The 26254-nt window shown below is 40.8% G+C and overlaps 1 protein-coding gene across 19 annotated transcripts in view; it reads right to left on the bottom strand.

The window, feature by feature from the left end:
• The window catches only part of RBFOX1 (RNA binding fox-1 homolog 1), a 2636561-nt gene that overhangs the window by 1023642 nt on the left and 1586665 nt on the right, over nucleotides 1-26254 (bottom strand). The window contains exon 1 of one of the 19 annotated variants that reach the window (XM_039490607.1): nucleotides 11831-11909. The exons of the other annotated variants lie outside the window; for them this stretch is intronic. The gene's annotated coding sequence lies outside the window, so the exon portion shown is untranslated. Of the gene's footprint in view, nucleotides 1-11830; nucleotides 11910-26254 lie in introns of those variants that run through there. 19 annotated transcript variants of the gene reach the window in all.

The following is a 26254-nucleotide window of genomic DNA, read 5'->3' as shown; positions in this document are numbered from 1 at the left end:
TATTTGTTTTACTGTAGTGCCTAGGAGCCCTAGTCATAAACCAGGACAGCATTGTGCTAGGTACTGTACAAACTTTATCTCAGCACTATGCCAGCTGACCACAGCTGGGGCCCAATGAACACAATGTTTCTGGGTGGTGTTGGGTAACTAATTATCAGTAGCACTGTTATTTGTATCCTGGGAACACCTACAAGCCCCATCAGGGTTAGGGCCCACTAGTGGTAGACACTGTACAAACACGGAACAGTGGACAGTCCCATGCCCTTAAGATCTTACATTCTGAAGACTAGACAAACAGATACAAAAATTGACTTGCCAAAAGTATAGTACAATTTCTTTCCAGTTTCCCCTTCTCATAACTCCCTTCCCTTTCTCAGCTTCACCTTGCTCTGCCCTCCCAACCCAGAAAAAAAAATTAAGCAGCCTCATTCTGGAAGACACTAAACTAAACTAAACCCAACCAAACCAAACACACCCTGCCAAAAGAATGCAGTAAAAGCAACCCCAAAACATTAAAAAAACATGAGGCAGACCCCGAGAAATCTTGAGACTAACTTAAAGAGCATAAGATTCTTTTTTTAAAAAAATAACATATTTGGGGTTATTTTAATTTGTGTTCTGGTTGCTGTCTTTAGAGTGCACTCGGGTCACAGCTCTGTAATATGAAGGCCTCTATCACATAGTTATAGCCTTCATGGTTGGGGAAAACAGTTTTTTGTTTTTTGTTTTTTAAGAAAATGAAAGCTGAGAATTTAATGTGATCATTTGTCTCCAGGAGACAAGACCAAATATCAACAGATTCATGATCAAATCATGAGAGTTGGCATCACTGAATGTGCAAAGTTATCTCTTGCCCACTTCCCTCTCTGCAGAGGGGATGAATCCAATGCTGGTATCTACATGGCCCAAGAAAAATATTCCTTTATGAAAAATAAATAAGGAAATCAATCCACAAAGCACCCTTGGCTAGAACTGGGTTTCAAGTTTGTGTTTAGTATGCATTCATTTTGAACAGTTACAAAACTGGCTATGAAAGACTGATTTACTAAATAAAAGTTGGGAGATAATTTACTGTATTTTAAATGTGAACATTAGCAATGTCTAAAGCCCTGAGCCCCTCATCCCTGGCCCCACCCCAGAGCCTGCAACCTCATCTGGAGTTCTCAACCCCCTGCACCCCAACCCTCTGCCCCAGCCCTAAGCCCCCTCCCACAATCTAAACCCCTCAGCTCTACCCGTGCCACATGAATTTTGTTATGTGCACCAATATGGGGGTGATGTGTCACACATCACCTCCATATTGGTGCACATAACAAAATTCATCTGCACATGGGTGGGGAAAATTAGAGGGAACACTGGTAGAGAGGCCCTTCAAGCTGCCTAGCATGGCTGTGTGGGAAGCATCCAATCAGGGCCCAGCAGGTCAGTATAACAGTGGTTCCCAAATTTGTTCCGCCACTTGTGCCAGGAAAGCCCCTGGTGGGCTGGGCCACTTTGTTTACTTGCTGTGTCCACAGATTCGGCTGATCGTGGCTCCCAGTGGCTGTGGTTCGCTGCTCCAGGCCAATGGGAGCTGCTGGAAGCGGCGGCCAGTACGTCCCTCGGCCCACGCCACTTCCAGCAGCTTCCATTGGCCTGGAGCAGTGAACCGTGGCCACAGGGAGCCGCGATTGTCTGAACCTGCAGACGCGGCAGGTAATCAAACCGGCCCAGCCCGCCAGGAGCTTTCCCTAAACAAGTGGTGGAACAAGTTTGGGAACCACTGCAGTATAAGAAGAGCTGCAGGGCCAGAGTGAGGGTGGTTCCTCACTAGAGCTGGAGGGGAGTGGATAGTGCTCCAGGCTGGCTGCTGAGAGTCCACGAGGACAAGACCATGAGGTAAGGGTGAAGAATGTGTGGGAGCCACACATTCCCTGGGCCCAGGGAATTAGAGCAGCAACACAATTCATTTAAAAAGACATTGTCGATGGATGCTATCTATAGGGTTCCTGGGCTGGGGCTGAGACTGGGAATGGCCCCAGGTCTCCCCGCCCCCAGCCACTGCAACAGTGGCCTGGACTTTGAGACACCCCAGAAGGGGACTGAACTGTAGTGTCCCAGCTACAGAGTTGTAGCTGGGGCCATCAAGGCCTTGAACGGGCGAAGACATTGCCTCCAAGGAAGGTGCCCTGGGGCACTGCTCTGTTCTGGAGCAGGGATAAACTGAAAGAGACATTACAGAGGGCACTGAGAGGCCCCTGATGGACTTTTACCCTGCAAGGGGTTTGTGTTGCTTTTATCTCACAGATAGACTGTGTATGACTTGGCTGGAGCACTGAGACAGCGAAGACCCGCCACAAAGAGGTAGAGAGAGAGTGCAAGCACATGCACTTGGCCAGGAGGCGCTTGTGAGAGGTGACTGCAACCCCATTACAGGCTGGAATAAACAAAACTCTAAAAAGTATTTATTAACTAAAATAAAAAATGAGACTTGTACATGATTTATATCACATATATAGAGCCCTACCAAATTCACAGTCATGGAAAAACATGTCACGGACAATGAAATCTGATCTCCTGCTGTGAAATGTAGTCTTTTTTGTGCTTGTACCCCATACTATACAGATGTCACGTGGGAGACCAGCATTTCTCAGATGGGGGCCCTGACCCAAAAGGGAGTTGCAGGGAGATCACAAAGTTATTTTAGGGGGCTTGTGGTATTGCCACCTTTACTTCTGCACTGCCTTCAAAGCTGGGGGGGGCGGATAGTGGTGGTTGTTTGCCAAGCACCCAGCTCTGAAGGCAACACACTACCAGCAGCAGCACAGAAGTAAGGGTGGCAACACCATCCCATACCATCCTTACTTCTGAGCTGCTGCTGGTGTCTCTGCCTTCAGAGCTGGACTCCCAGCCTGCAGCCGTCACTCTCCGGCTGCCCAGCTCTGAAGGCAGCACCACCACCATCAGCAGCGCAGAAGTAAGGGTAGCAGTACCGCACCCCCACCTAACAATAAGCTTGCAACCCCATCCCACAACTTTTTTTGGGTCAAGACCCCTACAATTGTAACACCATGAAATTTCAGATTTAAATAGCTGAAATAATGAAATTTATGATTTTTAAAATCCTATGATCGTGAAATTGACCAAAATGGACTGCAAATTTGGTAGGGCTCCACACATATACATTTACTTTTATAGCTGTTATTGTAGTAATGTTAAAATATTTAAATATGATGGCTCCATGAATTTCAGAAGCTCCTGAGGTAAGCTACAGACACCCCCCCAAAAAAGATATTGATGCAGATGCAATTAAAAAAGTGGCAGAGGGTTGCAACTTCAATAAGCTGATAGTAAAGAAAGTAAACTGATTAAATCACCCCTCTCCTGAAACTCCCCATGGAACACTTGAAGTTTGAATAATCTCAGAGCTAAGCATTGTAAGGGAAAACTGTGTTCAGTACCAGAGACAGGCACTTTCAGAAGTGATAGGACCTGAAAAATGGAAATAGAGCGCTTCCCACACCCTCCTTGCAGCAACTAAGAGAACAGGGAAAAGGAGTATAGCAGAAACACTCTCTTTTCAACATCCCAAAAGCAGAGTAGAGGATCAGCCTTCCAAAAGTAAGGAACTCATGCACTTCTTAATTGTACCTGGGAACCATCCAGCCTACTTTTAGAGCTTCAGCAGAGCTCTCAGGAGTAAAGGATTACTAGATTACCCCTGAATGCCCAAGGCAAACATGTCAGCAAAAATATTTCTCCATCAGTCTTACTATCATTGTTGGGCAGTTCTAAATGGAAGAGACAATTGTGCCCCCTTGGGCTTGGGTTGTTTGTTTCTAACACACCTTCATCAGAGCCCGGTGCAGCTACTGACTCCCCAAATTCCCCAAAGAGATTCTTAAACCTTCATCTGCACCAAGGAAAGGAAAAGATTATTCATCTAATTTACTCCAACAACCACATCCTGCTTCAGGCCCCCCTGGAGACAAAAGGCATAACCAGGATTACAGTTTACTTCTGGGGGAATTCTGCACCACTGCATGCACATATTTCATGGGCCATGCATATTTTTTTTAATTTAATTTTATTTATTTATTTATTTTGCAGAAAATCGCATGAAAAGTTGCTGCAGTTCTGCCTTTTGCTGAACAGAGGGCACTGTGGTGCTAGAACACAGTCACTTATGGCCAGCTCCAGCCAGAATGAGGAAGAGAAAGAGCCTGCCTCCTTCACAGGGATATGAGGGGAGGGAGGTGCAGGGACACATGGACAGAGAGGGAAGGGGGTTGGCTGAGGGGGTGCAGGGACACATGGGGATGGGGGAAAGGTGTAGGGCCACATGGGACAGGAGGTGACTGAGTGGTGGCACAGAGACACAAAGTGGGAGGGGATGCACGGACGCATGGAGGCAGGAGGAGGGGGTGCAGGGCCACATGGGTATGCAGAGCCACATGGGACAGGAGCAGATGTGCCTGACTGAATGGGAGAGGCTAGGGCTTAGCCAGGCTCTGCATGGGAGGCACTCCCTAACAATCTCTCCCTGCACCCCTGAAAAAAAACATTCTATACTTTTCCAACCCATGCCCAACAACCCTTCAAGTTCATACCCAGACTCCTTCTCAGCAATTACTTCCCTTTTCCTCAGCTCCTCCTTTACCCCTGACTCCCCTAAGTCTTTGTACTGCTTCTGAGGGGCGTGGGAAATATAGTTCTGTGTTGCAGTTTAAATGAATTATTACTTAGAGTTCTGTATTAATATATCTAGTAAGGAATCTTTTTTTGTTTAAAAAAAAAACAAAAACAAAACTTTTCCTGAATCTTTTCTGTTGTCTGTATGGTTACAGGTATTTTGCTATACTTGCTAACAGGTATTTTGAAATAAACTACCAAAATAATTGAAACTGGTGTGGTTATTTTGACAAAATATGCAGAATTTTAAAATGTATGTAGAATTTCAATTTTTTTGGTGTAGAATTTCCACAGGAATAACAGTTATATTACATAGTTCATGCATATATGGAATTCATTTGATAGGAGAGTTAACCTAGACATGGTCCTGTAATTAAAATTACACTCTGTGTTGAAATCGCCAACATGTCAGAGTTCAGACAATCACTACATTTTGCCATCTTTCTCAGAAACACACCACATCAGGCTCTGTAGTTCAAGGAGAAGCAATCAAGAAACTTGCAGCCAAGCATTGTCAGCTCAGACCACCACATTAGCAGACACTGTACCTACTACTGCACCTATAAGCTTTTCAGAATTTGTTTGGCTCATCTTTACAACTACTAGTATACAAATAAACCACTGTACGGTAATGCATCAGCAATGAGGATGTGCCATTTAGGAGTGATTCCATTTATTAAATGACTCTACCATCCCTTCAGCTTTTATTCAATTAAATATCAAAATATGCTCTAGACACTGGAGTATTTAAAGGTATTTCTGACTATTGTAAGCCCTATGATATTAATACTTAGAACACTTTTCTGGTTGCAAAAGCTATTGAAGCAAATCTCCACCCTAACTTGTTTCCTTCTGGTACATTAGTATTTTACAATGAATCCAATCGCTGTCCTATATTTTTCTTATAGAAAATGTAGAACCGCTATTTTTTGTCCCAAATGGCAGCTTCCTAAAATTAATGGCACTTTGAGCCATAGACATTAATGCTTCATTAATACAAAGCACAATTTGTGCTCTAATGGCCATGAATATTTAAATTCAGAACTTCATACTCCCAGAGGAGAACAGGCAATCAGATGGAAGTGACAACATCATGCTTTCTCAGATGATGTTAATGTAGAAATCACAAAAGCACTAGAAATATAGTGAAAGCATCATTAAAAAATGGGACATTTACTATCGTCACCAGTTATATTTACTGTAGTGTCTTATTCTGATATACACAGTAGGTGCCCTGTACTGTGGCACAGTAAATGTGTACACACACACTAGTGCCATATATCTCACTGGTGTCTCTCTTTCCATGTACATCCATGAACTATTAAATAGGATTCTGGTCTAATTCCACCTTTCCACTTATGAACAAGGTTGAAGAAATTTATACTGAATTGGTATCCATGAGGATTTAGACAAACAGGTTTGCCTCAAACACCAATCCAGTTAAGATGGACTATTAATTATAATAATGCAAGTAGGCATGAAAAACACATTTCTGTGGGGAAAAATGTGCTCAGTCCTGCAGTAGCATAAAAAATATTTATATGTTTCTTATCACATCAGCATAATGTATGTATAAAAGATACAGCCCAGAATTATATATAAAATATGTCCCAATAGAATTACTTCTCCTTTTTCCTTTCTTACCAGACAGCAACAGCAAAACCCCTTTGAAAAAAAAAACTCATTTGGTAAATCATGCTGAGGGCTTGTCTATACATGGGATTATTCAAGAATAACTATTCAGGAGTAGCTTTGAAAGTAGATTAATCTAAACAGCAGTAAGGCACTCTTGTTCTTGAATAAGACTGTTCACAAACAGGGTTGTTCAGTGATAGGTACTCTGCTTTAAATTCACACATTACCTTTATCTGAATTAACTGTCAAATGTACACAAGCCCTAGCCTCTCTCTGCCCCCTTAAAATGCTGCTGTATCACTTACCCACCATTGAGAATCTACTGATTATGAAATATTGGCTAGACTAATTCTGCAACATATTCTGTTCACTATGGCTTATATTTGTAAAGATATATAGGTATTGCTGAGCTGAGCTTTAAAATGCCTAATTGATTTAGGAACCTAAACCTCACTGTCAAAAGGGATTTAGGCATTAGAAGCCAAATTGATAGGATTTTGGTTCCTAAGTCTCTAAATCCCTTTAAAAATTAGGCTTACCTCCTAACTCAGAGTATGTCTACACTACGAAATTAGGTCAATTTTTATAGAAGTCAATTTTTAGAAATTGATTTTATACAGTCGATTGCATATATCCACACTAAGCATTTTAAGTCAGCGGAGTGCATCCTCACTACCATGGCTAGCAGCGACGTATGGAGCGGTGTACTGTGGGTAGCTATCCCACAGTTCCCGCAGTCTCCAAAGCCCATTGGAATTCTGTATTAAGCTCCCAATGCCTGATGGGGCAAAAACATTGTCGCGGGTGGTTTTGGGTACATGTCATCAGTCACCTCTCCCTTCGTGAAAGCAATGGCAGACAATCGTTTCGCGCTTTTTTTCCTGGGTTACCCATGCAGCCTCCATACCACGGCAAGCATGAAGCCCACTCAGCTAACTGTCACCGCTGCTGTTGTGGGCAAGTCTACTGTGGGGGCTGCTGTGATCCAAGTAGCCAATACAATCACTGACGTTCTGTTATCAAGGGTAGTGACTCTGGGAAATGTGCGGGCCTTTCTAGATTTTAGATGCATCATATTCCTGTCCTTTGTCACTGGTGAAGAAGTCTTGCAGCCGTACATTCCAGTCCAGTCGGCACTGTAACACCCCATAGCACTTATGTGGTTGACATATGTAACAGCTCCAGGGCTCTTGCTCTTTTGCCTTGGCCGAGGTACCTTGCCCTACCCGGACCTCCACGCATTCAACACAGAAGCACCTGCAGCAGCTGGCATTGCTACACAGCAGCAGCTCCTTGCCTTTGCAGCAGACAGTGCAGTAGGACTGCTAACCGTCCTTGTCGGACATGTAGCTTGGCCAGGGGTTCTGGGAACGTCTTTCCTGCCCGGCTCCTAGCAACCTCCAGTGCATGGCGTACGACTCCACCGCTTCCACTGCAACTCTGCTATCCTGCTCCCCAGCGACGAGCTCGGGGGATCCGTTCTGGTCCTCCTGGGTGCTGCTGGTAGCAGATGGTGCAGTAGGACTGCTAACCGTCCTCGTCCACTGCTTCCACTGCAACTCTGCTCTCCTGCTCAGGGGATCCGTTCATGAAGCCTGGACGGTAGTAAGGAGCAGTTCAGTTATAGGCTGAGCATTTGCAAAATGGTGGTAGAATGTGCCTTTGGATGTTTAAAAGTTCGCTGGCGCTGTTGGTCAGGCCTCCGTGCAACCGCATCCCCATTATTATTGCTGCTTGCTGTATGCTCCATAATATCTGTGAGAGTAAGGGGGAGACGTTTATGGCAGGGTGGGAGGTTGAGGCAAATTGCCTGGTGTCCGATTTTGAGCAGCCAGACACCAGGGCAAATAGAAGATCACAGCAAGGCATGCTGTGCATCAGAGAGGTTTTGAAAACCAATTTCATGACTGGCCAGGCTTCGGTGTGACAGTTGTGTGTCTTTCTCCTTGATGCAAACCTGCCCCCTTTGTTGATTTTAATTCCCTGTAAGCCAACCACCCTCCCTACTTCGAAATAAAGTAACTATTGTTTTGAAAAATTCTTTCTTAAAAAAAAGAGAAGAGAGAGACAACAGACGGTGGGGGGGGGGGGAGGAGGAGGGGAAAGGACAGTCAAATTATTTGTAGCCACACCAAAAAAAAAAAACTGTTTGAATGACAGCCTTCTGTTGCTTGGGCTCCACGATTCTGGGGGGACTGCATCGTCACCTGTGCTGCTGAGTGCTGCTGAGTTTGGTACGCTCACCAAACGTGCTGTCCAGAGTGGTCCCAATGGAGCACTCTGGGATAGCTCCCGGAGGCCAATACTGTTGATTTGCGTCTGCACGACCCCACATTCGACCAAGCAAAGTCGATTTTAGTGCTACTCCCCTTGTCCGGGAGGAGTACAGAAGCCGATTTTAAGAGCCCTTTAGGTCGACGGAACAGGGTTGGTTGTTTGGACGCAGTCATTTTTAAATCGACCTAACGCAGATAAATTCAACCTAACACCATAGTGTAGACCAGGCCTCAGTTAAGCGCTGCAGTTCTGAGCTCAGCCACGCTTTTACACTTTACAAATTTAGGCTTATGTCTCTTTCTCAATAGTGCCCCCAACTTGTATGCACTTTACACTTTACACTTTACACTTACTATTGTTCACATACATACATATTAGTTTTATTTTTCAATTCTACAAATAGTTTTAAACACCCAGGACTACCAAGAAATATATAACAGTACAGAAGAACACTGAGGGCTTCCATCCACAATGTCACCAACAGACTTCTTTCGCATATACTAAATTCAAGTTTAAAAAAGACAAACCAATCCCCATTCCACAAATACCCCAGAGCTTTTAATAATATTAGAGAATGGCTAATGAGCAAATCAAAGAAATGTGAATACAATGCTTATTAAAGCAAAAAAGTTTAAAATATTTTAAAATACCCATTCTAGAGAATTGGTAGCAATGTTCTTTTCCTTTTAAACTAAAAGTAAATAATGTGATTAAAATAAGGAGGATCCTTAAGATGTGTCTGGAAACACTGGCTGCAAACAAGGTTTGCTTATGCACAAAGCACTCCTAATTGTTGTTAGAATCCTGAAAAAATAAACAAGTTACTTTAAATTTGCCAAAAGTACTGGGAAGCGATACATGTTGGTAACATAGCCCAAATGACAAATCCAATCTCTCTAAACAGCTAAAACCCCCATATCTGCATGTGGCATATGATGATACAATACCCTATAGGATGACAGCAGAACAAGGAAACAAAACATAAATTAAGCTAAGAGACCTCTCTCAAACTACTCATGTCTTCAAGCAATTAATAGGTCACTTTTTGGTTAGTTAAGAAATGATCCATTTATAGTAACCCTAATCCACGTTCTTTCAGCAGCAGCCAAAGACTTGCTAAAATGACAGAAAGCGATTCACGTCGCCAACTTCATTAGCTCGTTCTCAATTTAGTACACCATGTCAGAGCAACAATCCTTTCACTAATCCCATCAAGAGGATTTTTTTTTAAACTTCCATCTCTCATAAACTCAGATAGAAGAATCAAATACTGAATAATACATTCAATGAGTTACTTAATTAGCAGGGTGAAGGTGAAACTGAAACAGCTGAGTCAAATAATGAGATGTCAAGCATAGCAGCTTAGACCATCGAGGGATTTGAAAGCGTTCTTCCTGTCAGAAAAAAAAACCACAGGATTTTTCGATCAGATGACATTAAGGGGTTTAATTTTTCCATTTCAGTCCCTTTGAAATTGTCAGTTTGGGAAAAAAGAAAAAATAAACCGAAAAAAAGTGGTAAACTGGAAATTACTATGTATGTAGTAAATGCCATTAAGTAAGTTAGACTTGGTTATTTACAAAGTTAATATCAGTTTAAAACAAAACAATAACATTTTAAATGGATGTTAAATAGACAGCCTAATGCTCAGAGAATGTAGCACTCTGCTAAAGATTAAACTATAAGTAGATGTACCATAATTTAAGGAGAGTCTATTTTTCTATACAACGTGTCAAATGGTTGATCAAAATTTTCATTGGTCTATTAATTAGGCTGAATTAATACCCTGAGTTGTCTTCCTTAGTTATAAAATAATCTGTTTATTCCCCCTTAACATTAGTTGCAGAGTCATGTAATCAGACATCATTTATCGCAATCAGAACTAGTTAATTAATGCTTGCTTTATCTCTGTGTTTGGACAGTCAAAGGGCCAGCTTAATGCCTGCCCTGTATCCCTCGATGCAGATGTTGACAGTTGACACATCACAGTTCTCCCTTTCCCACTCCAAAGGAATTCTCCCCATCTAAAGGGCTTCCCCCACACAGGAGCCCCCACAAGAGACCATGGCAAATGGAATCATGATATCATTATACAGGATATGCATCTCAAAGTGCAATTGAGCATCAGTTTTACATGTACAGCTGTAACGGTTCAGGGTAACTGCACCTGTACTCCCTCCATGGTCTCTTCAGAGCACCCACTCTATGCTCCTGGTTCCTCAGCTGCCATCTCTCTTGGGTGGAGATACATGTATCTCTCTCTCTCTACCAGAGTTTTTTCCAGGCTGCACAGTTCCCGGCCAACAAATGATACTCCCAGCAAGCCAGACTGCCTAAATAGGCCAGCATATGCACTTTGCTTTCTCTTCAAAGGCTATGAACATTTGTAATTGTCAGCAGTCACAAGCTACCACTCAGCTCTTTCTAAGCAAGCACATTTATTCTTAAGGTGAAAGCATCACGGAGAAAACATATAAAAACAATACAAGTTCCTATATGCATGCCAAAAGCTTACCAGAGGTCACCCATCAGTCTTATGGTGCCCCAGTAGGCCAAAGTCATTTTAATCTTCCCTGGAAGAATTGGGGACCCCCTTGGACAGAAGATCCTGTCCGTTTCCTGGATCAGAAAGAAGGCTGAGTCAGTTAAAACTCAGGCTATTTATCCAAAAGTCCTTTCTTTGTCTGTTGGTCTCTGGAGAATCCAGTCTGAACCAGTATATGTAAGCCTTTCCAGGTGGTGCTACCTCTCTGTAGGTGTTACAACCTGAGTGAATTTGCCTAATCACCTCTCACTGTCCTTAGTTCCTGGAGGGTTATGGTCACCCTCTCCTATGGAATTGCATACAATCACTGGCCCATAATGTTACATAAATGAATGCAGTAAGAGCTCCCAAAGATATTGCAGGAAATTGCCATATCAGTCACAACAGCTTTTTTTTTCCAAGCAAAAAAAGGGTTCCCAACAGAGACTGGGGCACCATTGTACTAGGTGCTGTACACCCAGTAAGAGGAAATCCCTGCCCTGAAAAGCTTACAATCCAAATCAAACCACAGAGGTGTGTTTGTGATGTGGGAGCTGGGACTCCTCCAACTCGTTTCATATAGGGGCTGCTAAACATCTGTTAGATGGGAACAACTTTTAACTCTTGCTGAGCTAGGCAGAATTCATAATAGTGACTTATAGATTAAAGGCTCCATCACTCAATAGCAAGAGCTCCAGACCCACCAGAGTATTAATGTTATACCTTTCAGAAGAAGGCTTCTTTCTGATCTTTTTTGAGCTTATACAGGCAGGGTGTCCCACTCTGGAGAAATTGGCAAAATCTCCCCTGTGCTGCTCTCAATCCCAAACACACACACAGTCTGCCACACTCTGTTTTTAAAGAGACAGCTCTCATTAACCCATATACAAACTCTAAAATATATATAAAAATAAAACTGAACATCCAAATCCTCTTCCAAATACATTATTTGGCAATACAAAATCATTCTAACAGTTACTTCAGGGTTCTTGCACTAATAGGGTTGCCAATCCTCCAGGATTGCCCTGGAGTCTACACGAATTAAAGATGAATATTTAATTAAAGATTATGTCATGTGATGAAACCTCCACGAATATGTCCAGCCAAAATCGCAACCATATCCACTAACTTTTATACATACATTGAGATTTTCTTTGATTCGTACAGGGGTCAGTGTAAGGATCTGATTCCATAATCTTCACACTTCTATTTTTGACTACAGGAGTAACTGGGTGGGTGGAGGAGGAAACCATGCTGCTTTCTCTTTGTAGATCAGCCTATACAAAGGGAAACACTCACACCCAGTAGATTCTTGAGTTCTAGTCCTGACTCTGAAAGCAGATTGTGATCTAATGATTTAAAAGTGTATTGCCAAATGCAACCAACCCCTTTTTTAGGTCACCTGCAGGGACTCAACCCACAACCTCTGGACATAAAAAGCATGCACTGTCTATCATTTGAGCCAAAGAACCATTTTTTATATACATTAAAGCACCAGTAGAGGTATAAACCTCTATAACAAAGATTTTCAAAAGTAACTACTGTTCTTTTATGGCTCCATTTTTAGGTACTTAACCTGTGACATCTTAAAGGGACTGAATTATCAGAGAGTAGATGCTCAACTTTCTGAATATTGGGCTCTTCTCAGATGCCTCAAGTTTGGTCTCCAGAAATTGAGGTACTCAGGATAACTAGCCATTTTTGTTGAGCAGCTGCTAAAGGAAACATAGAGCCACACTGTTAGGTGTGAGTCACAGAAGCATCTAATTTAGCAAGTTCTTTCCAAAAGACTGTGCAAAGCAGATGAGACTTGGCTTTGTTATATTAGAGAACTGGATTTTATTCTCAGCTCTGTCTCAGGTTACATTGTGAAAGCACTCAGTTATTTTATCTGTGACATATATGAATAATAGTTATTCCTCCAAGAGTATGCAGAAATATTAACAACACTCAATGGAAGAGCTAAAAATAGAATTCAGAGTTTCCATCTCCCAATGTGATGTATGCCTATATTCTATTATAAAAATGGTTAATAGCCTCATCGAGTTTCAATACAATTGGCAGGGATCTGAATATACATCCCTAAAGGTTACAAAAATACCTTTTCTGTACAACCAAGAAGTAGCTGACTTTACCTATGACTTCAAGAATACCGATCCTCTTTAACCCACCATAACAGCCTTTTGTTTAGGTCAAATAATTTCAAAAGGAGAAGAAAACAGTTACAAAATCTGATTAGGGTAAATTTGATTGCTTATCTATTGGCCAGTTGGCCGCTCATAATGATTAGCTGTCTACAGAATTAATAAATGTAATACAAAAGTAGTTAAAACTGGGCGGGAAGCTTCCAAATTACATTAGTTGGAATTTGATGTTCAATTTGTCTGAGCCTGGTAGCCTTTTTATTTTGCTTCTGCTTCTTCTTTTAAAGAGTCTTTGCTGCCTTTATGCTACCATATTTGTAATAACTTCTTTCTCAATTTACTTACATATACTCGTCTGTTACAGCTCCATTTTGTTTCTTAAAGCTGCCCCCTTACTCCATTTTGTTCTTGTTCTCCTCTGTGGCCGCCCCTCCCTGGCCGTTAAGTTGTTTACCAGGGCCTCTGCCCTTCTCAAACGGAGGGCCCCGTAAGTTGTTTAACAAGAGCCATTGCCCTTCTCAAAGGGATGGCCACTTGTGCTAAGTGGGACCACTGCCCTATTCAAAGGGTTAGTCCTGTTATCACCTTGTTAAAACCTGGGCTTGGTGTAGGGTAGGCAATGTCCAGAGCTGCAAGGCCTATTGTGTTTTGAAGATCCTGGGCATGAGTCATAGACCTCATGTGCTTTTGAGTCACCTATTGCACAGGACTTGCCCAGACATGCCTGTGGCTGCCTGCAGCCTTCTCTCCTCCCTGTAAGAGGGGGAGCCAATCAGAGTTACTGGCGGGAAGCTGCCCAGGTTTGCCTTTATAAACAGACATTTTCTGAACAGACTTTAGAAAGGTTCCTGCATTGCTGTCTGGTCTGATCAGCCAGGGGGTTCTGGGGGTCCTTTCTCCGCTCTCATTTTATTTTTGAGCGTACCCCCATTTTTTGAATAAAAAACCCCATGAAGAATGAATTGCTGCCTGAGAGATCTCCTGATTATCTAGACTGTACCAAGCCTTCTGATGTTCTTGCTGCTTCTGCCTCTGCTGCTGCCTTGGGGGCTGGTAAGAATCCCTCTGTGAAACTTTCTGTACTTTTATTTTATTATTTTAGCTGCTGGCTCTGTCTCCCCAGCACACAGACTCAAGCTAAACCTTGGTCTGTGTTTTAAAACCTCTCTCTTAAACTCCGTGGCAATCTGCCACTAAAAGTAAGTTTGTGCTGCTGCTAAGCTCTGCTCCTGTGGGCTTTCCTTGGACTCACTGTTTTCAGCTGTATCCACTGCTGCAGCCACCTCCCTTGGCTTCCTTGGGGGCTGCCTTGGGAGCTGTATTCTGGGCACATACCACTCTGCCCTCTGTAACTTCCCCATAGCATAAGGTGCACCATAGGTTTTGTTTCTTTAGTTTAATAAGTCATAGTTTGTTAAGATTATAAAGCTTGTAAGTCTCACCTGCCTTGCTATAGTTCGTTGTTTTGTTGCTCCATATAGCTGCTTGTTGTAGTTTGCTTAGAATTGTGATATTTGTTGTTTTGCCTAGTCACTGGTTAAGATAGATTTAAAAAGTCATTGCCTGATTGTATTCTGTACCTGTTTTGTTACTTTGTAGAAGCTGCTTGTCTTTTTATGTAAGTTTAATTAACTTAGAGGATAGATAAGGTTCTTGCTGCTCCAATCTCCCCCTCTGAACTTCCCAAACCCCTTGCTGCTTTCTCCCACACGTCTGCATCACCATCTGAACTTCCCAAATTCCGCCCCCCACACACTGCTGTTGTCCTTACCTTGCAGGGCTTCAGAGTCTCTTGCTGCTTGCAGCTGCATCTCTCATCAGTTGCCACTATCATTTCCCCTCCTCCCCCTGACCCCTTGCCTTTGGGTACACTTGCCTCTTGCTATCACACAAATTAAGTACACACTGCATAATTTCACTTATCATCTATATTGTATTATTGCACTGTGATTCACATTCTACTGATATACTTTATTTGCATTAAACTATTTGTTGTGTTTTGTATAAGGCCCCACCAACCACTTAATATTCTCTCTAAGATTGTTGACCATTCTATATAAGCTACTATTTTTTTTTTTGCATTTTTTTTGGTATGTTTTACATTCCACACTGTATCTAGAGTTGTTCCTATATAAAGTTGAGTTGCTTATTAACTCTTACTGCCCCACTGTTAGAAACTCCTACAGTTCAGTATCTCCAGGTGTTGATGTCTGCTTTACAAGTATCTATACAACTGTTATAATGCAACTGAATATGCATTGCTGAAGGTTATAACAGTACCTTTAGTATAATAACAGTATTAATAGATGCCTCTGTTACTTTACTAGACAGACACCATCTGGATTAATTTTGTATTTGCTTATTTCACTTTCTTTTTTCCTCTTTTTTTTGGGGGGGGGGGGTTAGATTTTTCGTTAGGAATTGCAAAAACTGAAAATAAATTGTGTTTAACTGTGTAAAATACAATAGTGCAATAGCTTGCTCACTTGTTTCTTCCATTACGATAATAATGGAAAATTTAATTTCTTAATTAAATTAATGATGCAAAGCTGTGTAAAAATACTACAGTGTCTCCAAAGGCAGGAAACATTATAATGATCTATTGAATAGAGTAAAGCTATTCCATTACTATAGCCATTTGACTAACAGTAAATCACTTTTGATTAGACTCATAAATTACTGAACATGTGCCTCAACTAGTTGTCAGGAGTTATCAGATAAAGTAAACTTTACATGGAATCGGAACTAATTTCTATATAGTGTTACTGCAAAAAGCCATACAACAATGGCAGACATATCATTAAATGGGCAAATGTAAAAACATAATTAAATTAACTGATAATCATCTTACTTCTTCTATCCAGACTCTAATTTAATGCCCTTGCAAAATGTAATGAGGTTCACTGGATTGAGAAATACTGTGGAAATAACAGAAACAAGATTAAATTAATTGAAAGACATACTGATAAGGAAGCTTGTTTCAAATTATGTGAAACACATATTTCTGGAAGACATTAAAAAGAGAGTCAAATATCATGCACCTTGATGACAAATACCACATAGTAAGTTATTTTAACCAGCTGAGAAATTCACTGTGCTTCACATAGCTGTAGGCTAATTGGTTAGTCTTCTCTCCCTATTTTATTTTATTTTATTTTATTTTAAGGCTTCAGGGAAATAAAAATGTGAAAAATGCTTTTGCACTGAGAAGTCAAAATCTGACTGGCAATCTTAATGCTTCCTATTCCAAGCCATCAGTTCTCTGCATTTTCACATAGTAAGACAGTCATATTAATGTATTTGTCCCTTGCAGCTTCTTGGCTGAAAAATTATGTTTGTTTTTCTAACAAAATATAACTTAAATGGTTGAATGAGGAAACAAAGTGTTAGAGTTCTAAAATGTAAAATAATTGAGTATACCTTGTTTTGAGAAATTAGGACAGGACATGTCTGTAGAGTATTAAACTAAACTTAATATAATTCAGATCCTTTACTTGAGAAGAAAAGAATTGCCTATTATCTGACTCTCGTCTAAAAAAGTCAAATGCATGGGGATCTGTGACATCCAATGTGAAGTATTTTGCTAGTATGTTAATGTATAAAATTTCTCAGATGAAATAATTCTAATTTTATATTTCCTTATTGTACAAAGATTAACAACAAAGGATTTGCATTAGCGCACAATGGGCCACTTCAGCTTATGCTCCCCTGACATTTCTTTCAACATTATACTCCAAAGAGCACACAGAACGGCTTTAATAAGGTGTCCTTTAGACTGGTTTAACATTCAAAAGTTTACAGTGATAGCTTCAACTCATGCTTTTAGCCAACACTACACCACAATGATGAGGTAGGTATAAAATCGTATATAGATGAAAGAGATTCTGAGCCAGAGGGGGAAAAAATAGAGGGAAAAGGTAGCAGAATAAGATATTAAACTATCAGCTCTTTCCTTTTAACCATGGGACTTGATCCTTCAGCATGCTGAGCATTCTGGCCATGATCCAGCAAAGGACTTAAGCACATGCTTAAATGTAAAGCATGCAAGTGGTCCCGCTGAAGTCAAGCTAGAATGCACAACTGAGCCTTTTGGGTATAGATGGAAAGAAATATCATTTGAAAGGGATATAAAGCAAGTATGAATTCAGGTTTCAGAAAACAAATACATTCAAGGAGAAACTATGAAAACTGTCATTAACTCCCCAATGTTAGTAGATTTCATGCATCCGGTCTTGTATGAATGTTCTCATCTCTTATATAAAAATGTGAGGTAGCACTGTAGAGAATAGCAATAAAAATAAGCTACCCAAAGAGGAGGTTCAAAAAGTGAATGAGAGGATGTTCACTGACCTTAAAAGCTTTCCACATTGCTGTACCTTTAAAGGTCACCAATTAATTTTTGATGCACATTATATCTTTTGAATCATTTTACTATAAATATATTATGTCTATTCCTTCTCCCTCTCATGTCTTTCTTTTGTTTAGTAATTGTATATACAGGGGCGGATCTAGGCATTTTGCCACCCCAAGTACGGCAGGCAGGCTGCCTTCGTCAGCTTGCCTGCGGAGGCACGCCTGCAGGAGGTCTGCCGAAGCCGCGGGACCAGCGGAACCTCCGCAGGCAAGCTGCCGAAGTCAGCCTGCCTGCTGCCCTCGTGGCGACTGGCAGAGCGCCCCCAGTGGCTTGCCGCCCCAAGCACGTGCTTGGTGTGCTGATGCCTGGAGCCACCCCTGTGTATAGAACAGAACCACTTCAAGTTTTGCTAGTTTATATGTTTATTACAAAATTAGAATTTCCTAGGTGAATGAAAATCATTAATAAGCAGATTGTTTTTTTGTGGGAATTGGTAATTGTCGGCCACAGTTAAGGGACAGGAAGACAACTGGAGAGCGGAAAGTGTAGAATGCAATGAGACAGAGTTCCTGGAGAATTAATGCAATTAAGAACAATACTTGCAAATAGAAAGGTACTGTTTCTACTGTACATTTCTCTAGCCATATATTGAGAATATTTGGTACACTTGTAACAGATGGTTCCTGAAGGTGGCCATAACTTTACTTTCTATTTTCAACATGCATTTAAAATAACGTTTTTTCCAAAAGGATCTGGTCCTAAAATCCATTAAAAACTGGCACTAGAGTAGCAATTGGTGTTAATTAGTCTGGGCTTCCTCCCAAATCTCTACCAATTAAACTAGAGGTGTTTAGTGCCATTAAGCTTATAAATTCTAAATCAATATCCAGATTAGCAGTAATCTAAAATAAAAGAGAGAGGAAAAAATGGAAAATAATAAATACAACTATGACTTTTAAATAGTTTTAGTTGCATTCTTTTTTCCCTTAAGGCTTATTGGTGCAGCGGGCATTTCAAGCTTCATCTCTCTGTGTGAGGTGAATATTGTGGATCTCATTATCCAAAGCACATTGCAAATGCCACGCCTGTGAGCAAACAACTGAATTTGCACTGGGCAAGGATCCCCCTTCCCCCGCCCACATACACATTTCTGGCACCATTTATAACATGAGCTGATGAGTCTAGAAAAAAAATGCATCGCCTAATCCTGTACTCAGAGTGACTCATGTAAAAAAATAATTTGTTTATGGAAACATGTCTGTGAAATAGGGAGCATAAAGAAGGTCTTCATATACTGTATTTCATTGAAGTAATAAAAACAAATAAAATATGGAATTCAGGCTATGATTTGCTATTGATTTTTTTCTGAAGCCAAAATTAAAAGTTTAAAAGAAAGGAAGCATAGACCTTATTTTATTTGATGTATGGTTCATTGTACATTTTATGTAAAGTACTACTGGATACAGCACATGCCTTTTATGTTGATAAACAAACAAGCAAACAAACAAATAGGATTTGCAGTACTGGATGAGAACAGTGATCCATCCAGTCCAGAATCTTGTCTCTATCAGCGGCCATTAGCAGACACTTCGGAGAAATAAGGAAGAACCCTACGCACCAGGCCTCAAAAATGCCAATTCTGGAATACACTACTTATAGGATAAAATATACTTTTGTTTGTGTGTGTGTCTAAATATACATTTAATTTCAAATGTATAAAGTTACTAATGTATAAAATGCATCTATCGTGCATCTGAAGAATAAAGACAATATTTAATATACCATGTGACTTTTAGAAACATGCTCTCCCTCCTCACCATAATCTGCGCTCTTGCTACTCACTAGAGCAAAGGTGTTCTGGAAGTTGGACAAAGAAGGGAAACAAACTACAGAATCAAATAGCCACCAGTTGAAAATACTCTGCCCCAGTGTTGGGGACTGTAAGATTGAGGAACTGTAATACAACACTGAGATCCTCAGCTGATCTCAGTTGCTAGAATTGTAAATAGTCAAAGAGAGAGTCTCCCAAATAGACATGACCAGAGCCATAAGGGAACATATGTATTAATGTTAACTCTTTGAACTGCACCCAGAAGTGTGAACTATTGAAGAACAAGTAGGGCGACAACGGCATACAACATCAACGGAAACTTAAAAGGGACATTCAAACATAACCTCATGAAAACCACATTGCAGTAATCTAATTTAGAAGTCACAGAAACACACACTACTGCAGTGAAGTTCAGAAACAAGAGAAAGGGATGCCATTGCCTTACTAGACAATATTTGTATGGGTATATATTTCTGTTTGTACATATGAATTCTGTCTCAACTTCACTACCAAAACAACTGCTTTGCTTTACATGAGAAACAAAAAGAGAGATAGCGATGGGGACAGAATTTTTGATTGACTTCTGATTTTTTTTCTAGACACAGCAGGAAGAATGCAGACAGTACATGTGGTCACTATTAAAAAGCCAACATTTTATATACTAGAGAGAGATCTACCTATATATTATATACTATATCTCTCGTTGTCTCGCTCTAACATTATTGCTGTCACTACTAGAAGCACTTAAAGGTAAGGGTGACAAGATGGGTGAGGTAATTTTTTTTTTTGCTTGTTTGTCTTCTGTTAGTGAGAGAGACAAGCTTTCAAGCATACACAGAGCTTTTCGTCAGGTCACCAAACACTGAAGAACCTGTTTTTCAGTTGCTTATAAGTTTGCCAAATTTTAACCATCTGGGCTGAAATTTTCCATGTCTGATGTCTGCATCAGTCTGGCTTTTGCATTGTTTTGTTTTCTTTTGAGGAAGCAGGGTGAAGTGTATTTGTGAAAAATGTCAGCAAAAATGGTCCAGTCATTTGTCAGAATGAAGTCTGAGAAAAACAAAAACCAAAACATTGTTTTGCTCACTTGAAAAAAACTGTTGCAATCATTTAGTTGAGAAACTCTGGTGCCTCTGTGCTTTGCATCAGAGACTTACATTTTGTATGGGAGCCACAATGAGCCCTTTGCCTCTGAAAATATGTCCTACTTTGGTCAAGTTATGAGCTTCTGAAAATCTCCATTCATTCATGTTTGTGAGGCACTCAGATGAGCATCATATTAAAATCCATGAGGAAATAAAGAATTCAGAATAGGGTTTGAATGGTGGGTGATAAAAAAAGACATGGGCCCACACTTTGAATGATGATGATTAAATGGACTATGGAATAGCTGTGATAGTGATGATTATGTAACCAAAGATTGTATCAAAATGCATATTCATGAGGGGGCTGAATCAAGGTTGCCCATGCAACCTCAACTGTGGCAATTCCATATTTTCTGTGCTTGACTTTGCAACCTTAACATTCTTTGAATACATTTTTTGTATATAATGTATATAAACTGCTGAGGAAATTTTAAAGAAAATGGTGGAAGTTATGGTTCTTCTCAGATGAAAAAGGATCTATGTTCCAAGGTAACAGTTCTGTGTAACAAAATACTGTCTAGGCACATACACTGCAATGAAAACTTCTCTCAGTTTCATAACTATGCAGTAATTTGAAAGACACACACATCCATTCCACAATATCTACATCAGCAAAATGAGATTCAGTTTGGTTTTGTTTTTTGAGGGTGATACATGGGGAAACAGATAATGTTTTGGAAATTAGCTATATAAAGATAGTGATAATGAAGATGGTTCTCTTGGGAAAAGTTTCTTTTTGTCAGGTCTTTCTGGCGGCCTATATAAATTACTTTTTAAGCATTACAGCTACTGTCTAGTTAAATACGGGGCATGGAATTTATTCTACCACATCATGATGTACTAACATTATCTTCTCACTTTCATTCTCTAGACTTGTTCTTATTATGTGTTCAATATTTCACCAGAGTCTCATATTCCCAATTCACTGCTATAGTCTTCTAGTCTGGAACATAGTTTGGCCCTTATTTCAAACATAATGAAAAAGTAAAATATCAAAAGAGAAAGTTAATGGCCACAGCCATTTCTCTGGTTTCTCATCTGAAAGAATCTACATGCCTTTCTGGAACAATGGTTATGTGATAATGGCATGCATCTTATGAGATAGTTAATGTTCATTAAAAATTAGACTTCTATCTGCTAGGGATGGTTTAGAAATAATTCAATCAATTCTTCTTTAATTCAAGGGGAGGAATTGGCTACTCATCATAGATTATTTCTAATGCACAGAAATGTGTATGAACAAATGCAGCAGCCATTCGGTGATCAAGGAGCATAGAACACTGTATACATCTAACTTGCATGTCATTCTGAGCCCTTTTAAGTTATGTATTGCTACTATGCAATTTTTCACCATTTCTTGAGTAGTTATTAAGTTACTTATACCCCAAAACAAGCAAATATATATATATATATATAAACCAGTTAACTTTGCTAAGTCAGAACAATGTAAAACCGTGGCTGTGGAAAGTGCAGGATTCCTTAAGGAAATGAAAACATTGTATCCTACTGTGGAAAAGGACTGCTACTGATGATCAGGTGATGCACATAATTTATGTATGCTATCTTTTAAGTTTTATGGATGACACAAAGATTGGTGTTATGGTAAGTAAGAATCAGGGCACAGTAGTCATACAGAGTGATCGGTAACACATGGCAAGCTGGGCCCAATAAAATCAAATAAACTGTTTTATCATGGTCAAATGCAAAGTTGTACATCTAGGATAAGGAATGAAGGCCATGCTTATAGAATGGAGGACTGTATCCCAGAAAACAGTGACTCTGAAAAGGATTTAGGGGTCATGGTAGACAAGCAACTCAACATGAGCTCATAATGCAACGCTGTGGCAAAAAAGGGCTAATGTGATCCTTGGATGTATAACCAGGGAGTAGTGAGATGATTTTACCTCTGTATACAGAATTGGTGAGACCAATACTACAATATTATATACACTGGTGAGATCGAGACTAGAATACTGCATTCTGGTGACCACATTTTCAAAAGGATGTTGCAAATTTGGAGAGTGTGCAGAATCGAACCATAAAAATTATTCAAGTGCTAGAGAAACTGAGAGATACTTACACTGAGATAGATAAAGAACTCAATTTGGTTAGCAAAAAGAAAGAATGGTGTCTTAAATAGAGTGTACAAGTACTGGCATGGGGAGAAAATAACAGATATTAAAGGGCTCTTTAATATAGTGGGGAAAGGCAGAACAAAAACCCGAAAGCCAGACAAATTCAAATTTGTAATAAGGAATAAACTTTTAACAGTGAGGGTGATTAACCATTGGAACAAACTACCAATGAAAGCGATGGAAAGGGGAAGGAGGAAAGGGAACACTAAGGCTATGTCTACACTACACCTCTTTTAGCGACATGGCTGTGTCACGACAGCTGTGCCACCAAATATCCTGCAGTGTAGCTGCTGTTTGTTGGCTCTCCTGCCGACAAAAAACTTCCGCTTCCAATGAGCGGTGTTTGCATTGTTGGCAGGAGAGCGCTCCTGCTGACAATCGTTGTGGCAATAGATAAAAGAAGACAATAGATAAAAACAGGGTGATCAAAAAGCCTGAAGGTAAATTTCAAGACTAGCCTCAGAGATCTAGAAACCAGGGCCACCCCCAGAGGATTCAGGGGGCCTGGGGCAAAGCGAGGGAGCTGCAGCGCTTGTACTCACCTGGCGGCGGTCATGGTCTTCGGCGGCACTTCGGCAGCGGGGGGCCCTTCAGTCGCTCTGCGTCTTCGGCAGCACTGAAGGACCCCCCGCTGCTGAAATGCTGGCCAAAGACCTCAACCGCTGCCGAGCCAGGGCTCGCGGGCCCGGGGCAAATTGCCCCACTTGCCCCCCACCCTTCCCCCAGCTAGAAACTTAAATATAAATGGAGGGTTTTTTTGTTTTTGTTTAAGTGTTACCCACTGTAAGTACCCCTTTGGTACAAGCAACATAACAAGTATTTTAAAGGGTTAGGGCAGTGTGTTGTTTTTGCTTTCTGTTTGTTTTCATGGATGATGTGACCAGGGCCACACAGAGGTGTTTGGAGGCCTGGCACAAAATCTGAAATGGAGAACCCCCTGCACACCTTCCAATACAACCCCCATCTCTTGGTGTCCCTAAATCTTTGCCTACCAGAAGCTGGGACTGGAAGACTGGGGATGGATCATTCAGTCAACTGTCCTATTCTGTTTTTTCCCTCTTAAGCATTGGCCACTATTGAAAGACAGAATATTGGGCTAGTTAGACCATTGGTCTGACCCAATATGGCCGATCTTATGTTCTTATGCCTCAGCACAGGGCAACACTACTAAGGCATACCCAGTCTGTCCACTTGAGAGGAAAAATATAAAAATAATGCAGAAAGAATCACGGAGGACACTTTATTATGGCCCTGATCCTACTCCTATTTAGGTCAGTGGCAAAACTTTCTACATGGGAAACTAAAAAGTTCAAAAAACCTAGGTGGGAAATTATAAAATCATCTATAATCCTCTCTAGGGAAAATTCCTTTTCACACTGATTCATCCACGCTTCAGCATACTCTCAAAAGTACATAATTCATACTGCTGTTGGTAATGGAACAAAACAAAGAATTTTATTATTATAGTTAGTTTTAAGGATACTGGGTCTCTTAAAAATTAATCTGGAAAATCTCCTAGTTTGAATATATATCCTCTAATGTATAACTCAATAGATAAGGCAGAAGACACAGAAGATTTGAATGATTAAGTACTTTGTGCAATGATTCTGTGTCCACTTAATGAGAGATAGATAGACAGACAGGCAGATCTTGCAAAACATGTCTGTGTTTTGGATGGGTACAAGTCCATGGTGGTGAATGGTCTTAAAACTATGGAAAAGATTCTCAGGACATGTACATCAGCATAGCTCCACTGACATCAACTGAGATATGCCAATTTATACCAGCCAAATATCTGGCCTCATATCTGAGCTCAACCCAACTCACATTTTGGGGCATCAAAGAGACTCGATGATGATTACAAACAGCTGATGTAAGTCAAACTAGCTTTACTGAAATCAACAGAGAAAGGTAGATTTTAGAATATTATTACTTTTTGGTACAACTGGCCACAGTTCTCAAAATACATAAATCAAAGTGTATTTAAAATCTTTTTAAACTGGTTATTTTTCAAAAATAATTTTAAAAGTAAAACAAATACTTTCTAATCTGGCATGATTTGCAAAAAATAAAAAAAATACATTACCGTCATCGTTATCAAACTGCTGTAGTTGTTTTATTGCATACATTATCCAGTGTAGTATTTCTACTACATGCATTATAAGATGTCTCCATGGGCATTCAGATGTAATTGCTTCCCATCCTTCACCAAGCAGATCCTCATTACAAATTATTTTCAGCACTGTAAATCCTTTAGCAAAGATGACAGCCAACCATGTGACATACAGGAGAAACACAGCAGGAGAGCTGTGAGGAAGTTGGAGCAGACAGCAGCCTTGTGAGAGAACTACACAGCTAGTCTAATAATTATACATAAGGCTACATTTTGGTCATGGGTATTTTTTATTAAAAGTCATGGACAGGTCATGGGCAATAAACAAAAATTCACAGCCTGTGACCTGTCCATGACTTGTACTGTATAACCCTGACTAAATGTTGGGTGCTCTAGGGCAGGGGATCCCCACGTGAACCATGGGTTCTCAGGGAGGCGGGGCAGCCCAGGGATGCCACGGGTGCTCGGAGGGTGGGGGGCTTGGCCCACAGCCTGGGACCCCAACTGGTGCTGGGAGGGGGTGGTGAGGCAGTGGCCAGGGGCCCCCACTGGTGCTGGAGGGAGCAGGTGGCCCAGGACTCCCATTGGTGCTGTTCAGGTGGCCCCCAGGCCAGCTGAACTGGCTGCTGCAAAAATCATGGAGGTCCCAGAAAGTCTCAGAATCCCTGACTTCTGTGACCTCCATGACAGATTCACAGCCTTACCTATACATCAAGAAACATACACTCAGAATTTCAAATATTAATCAGCTATGACAGATTATTTGTGCTTAAGTATTTATCATATGAAACCACCACACAGAATAGTGTAGGCTGATAAAAGCAAATAGCATTGACCATGTAAACAACTATTTGAGTGGACACAGAGGCAAAAGGAGGACAGACAAATGCATGGAATTAAGTGGCAGGCCACAACTTCTATTAAACTTTAGTACAGGGTAGAGGCACTGCCCACCCATCACTCATTCTCTCCTATATGAAGCATTTAATTGGTTCCAGAGCCAGGGTTACAGGGCTCCTTACCAGCTAACCCATAATGGGGGGTAGGTTTTCTTCAGCCTAACCCCAGGACTCAGCTTTCTCTGAGTCCTAGCACTCTCCCCCCTACAAAATCATAGAATCTTGGGGTTGGAAAGGACCTGAGGAGGTCATCTGTCCAACCCCGTGCTCAAAGCAGGACCAATCCCTAGACAAATCTTTGCCCCAAATCCTAAATTGCTCCCTCCAGGATTGAACTCACAACCCTGTATTTAGCAAGCCAATACTCAAACCACTGAGCTATTCCCCCCAACTACCCCTAACTAGGGTTTAAACAAAGTTTGGCCTTAGCCTGCGAAGGCCACATGGTCTCACTCTATCAAATGAGCTCACCTAAATCCCAAGTCTTTTACCTCTGGGAACTGTTCATTTTATTCTCTTAGCCACA

This window comes from Mauremys reevesii, linkage group 10 (assembly GCF_016161935.1).
Source record: "Mauremys reevesii isolate NIE-2019 linkage group 10, ASM1616193v1, whole genome shotgun sequence".
In the NCBI taxonomy this organism is placed as follows: domain Eukaryota; kingdom Metazoa; phylum Chordata; order Testudines; family Geoemydidae; genus Mauremys; species Mauremys reevesii.
Note: the sequence above shows the minus strand (reverse complement) of the source record. Positions and strands in the feature narration are given on the sequence as shown.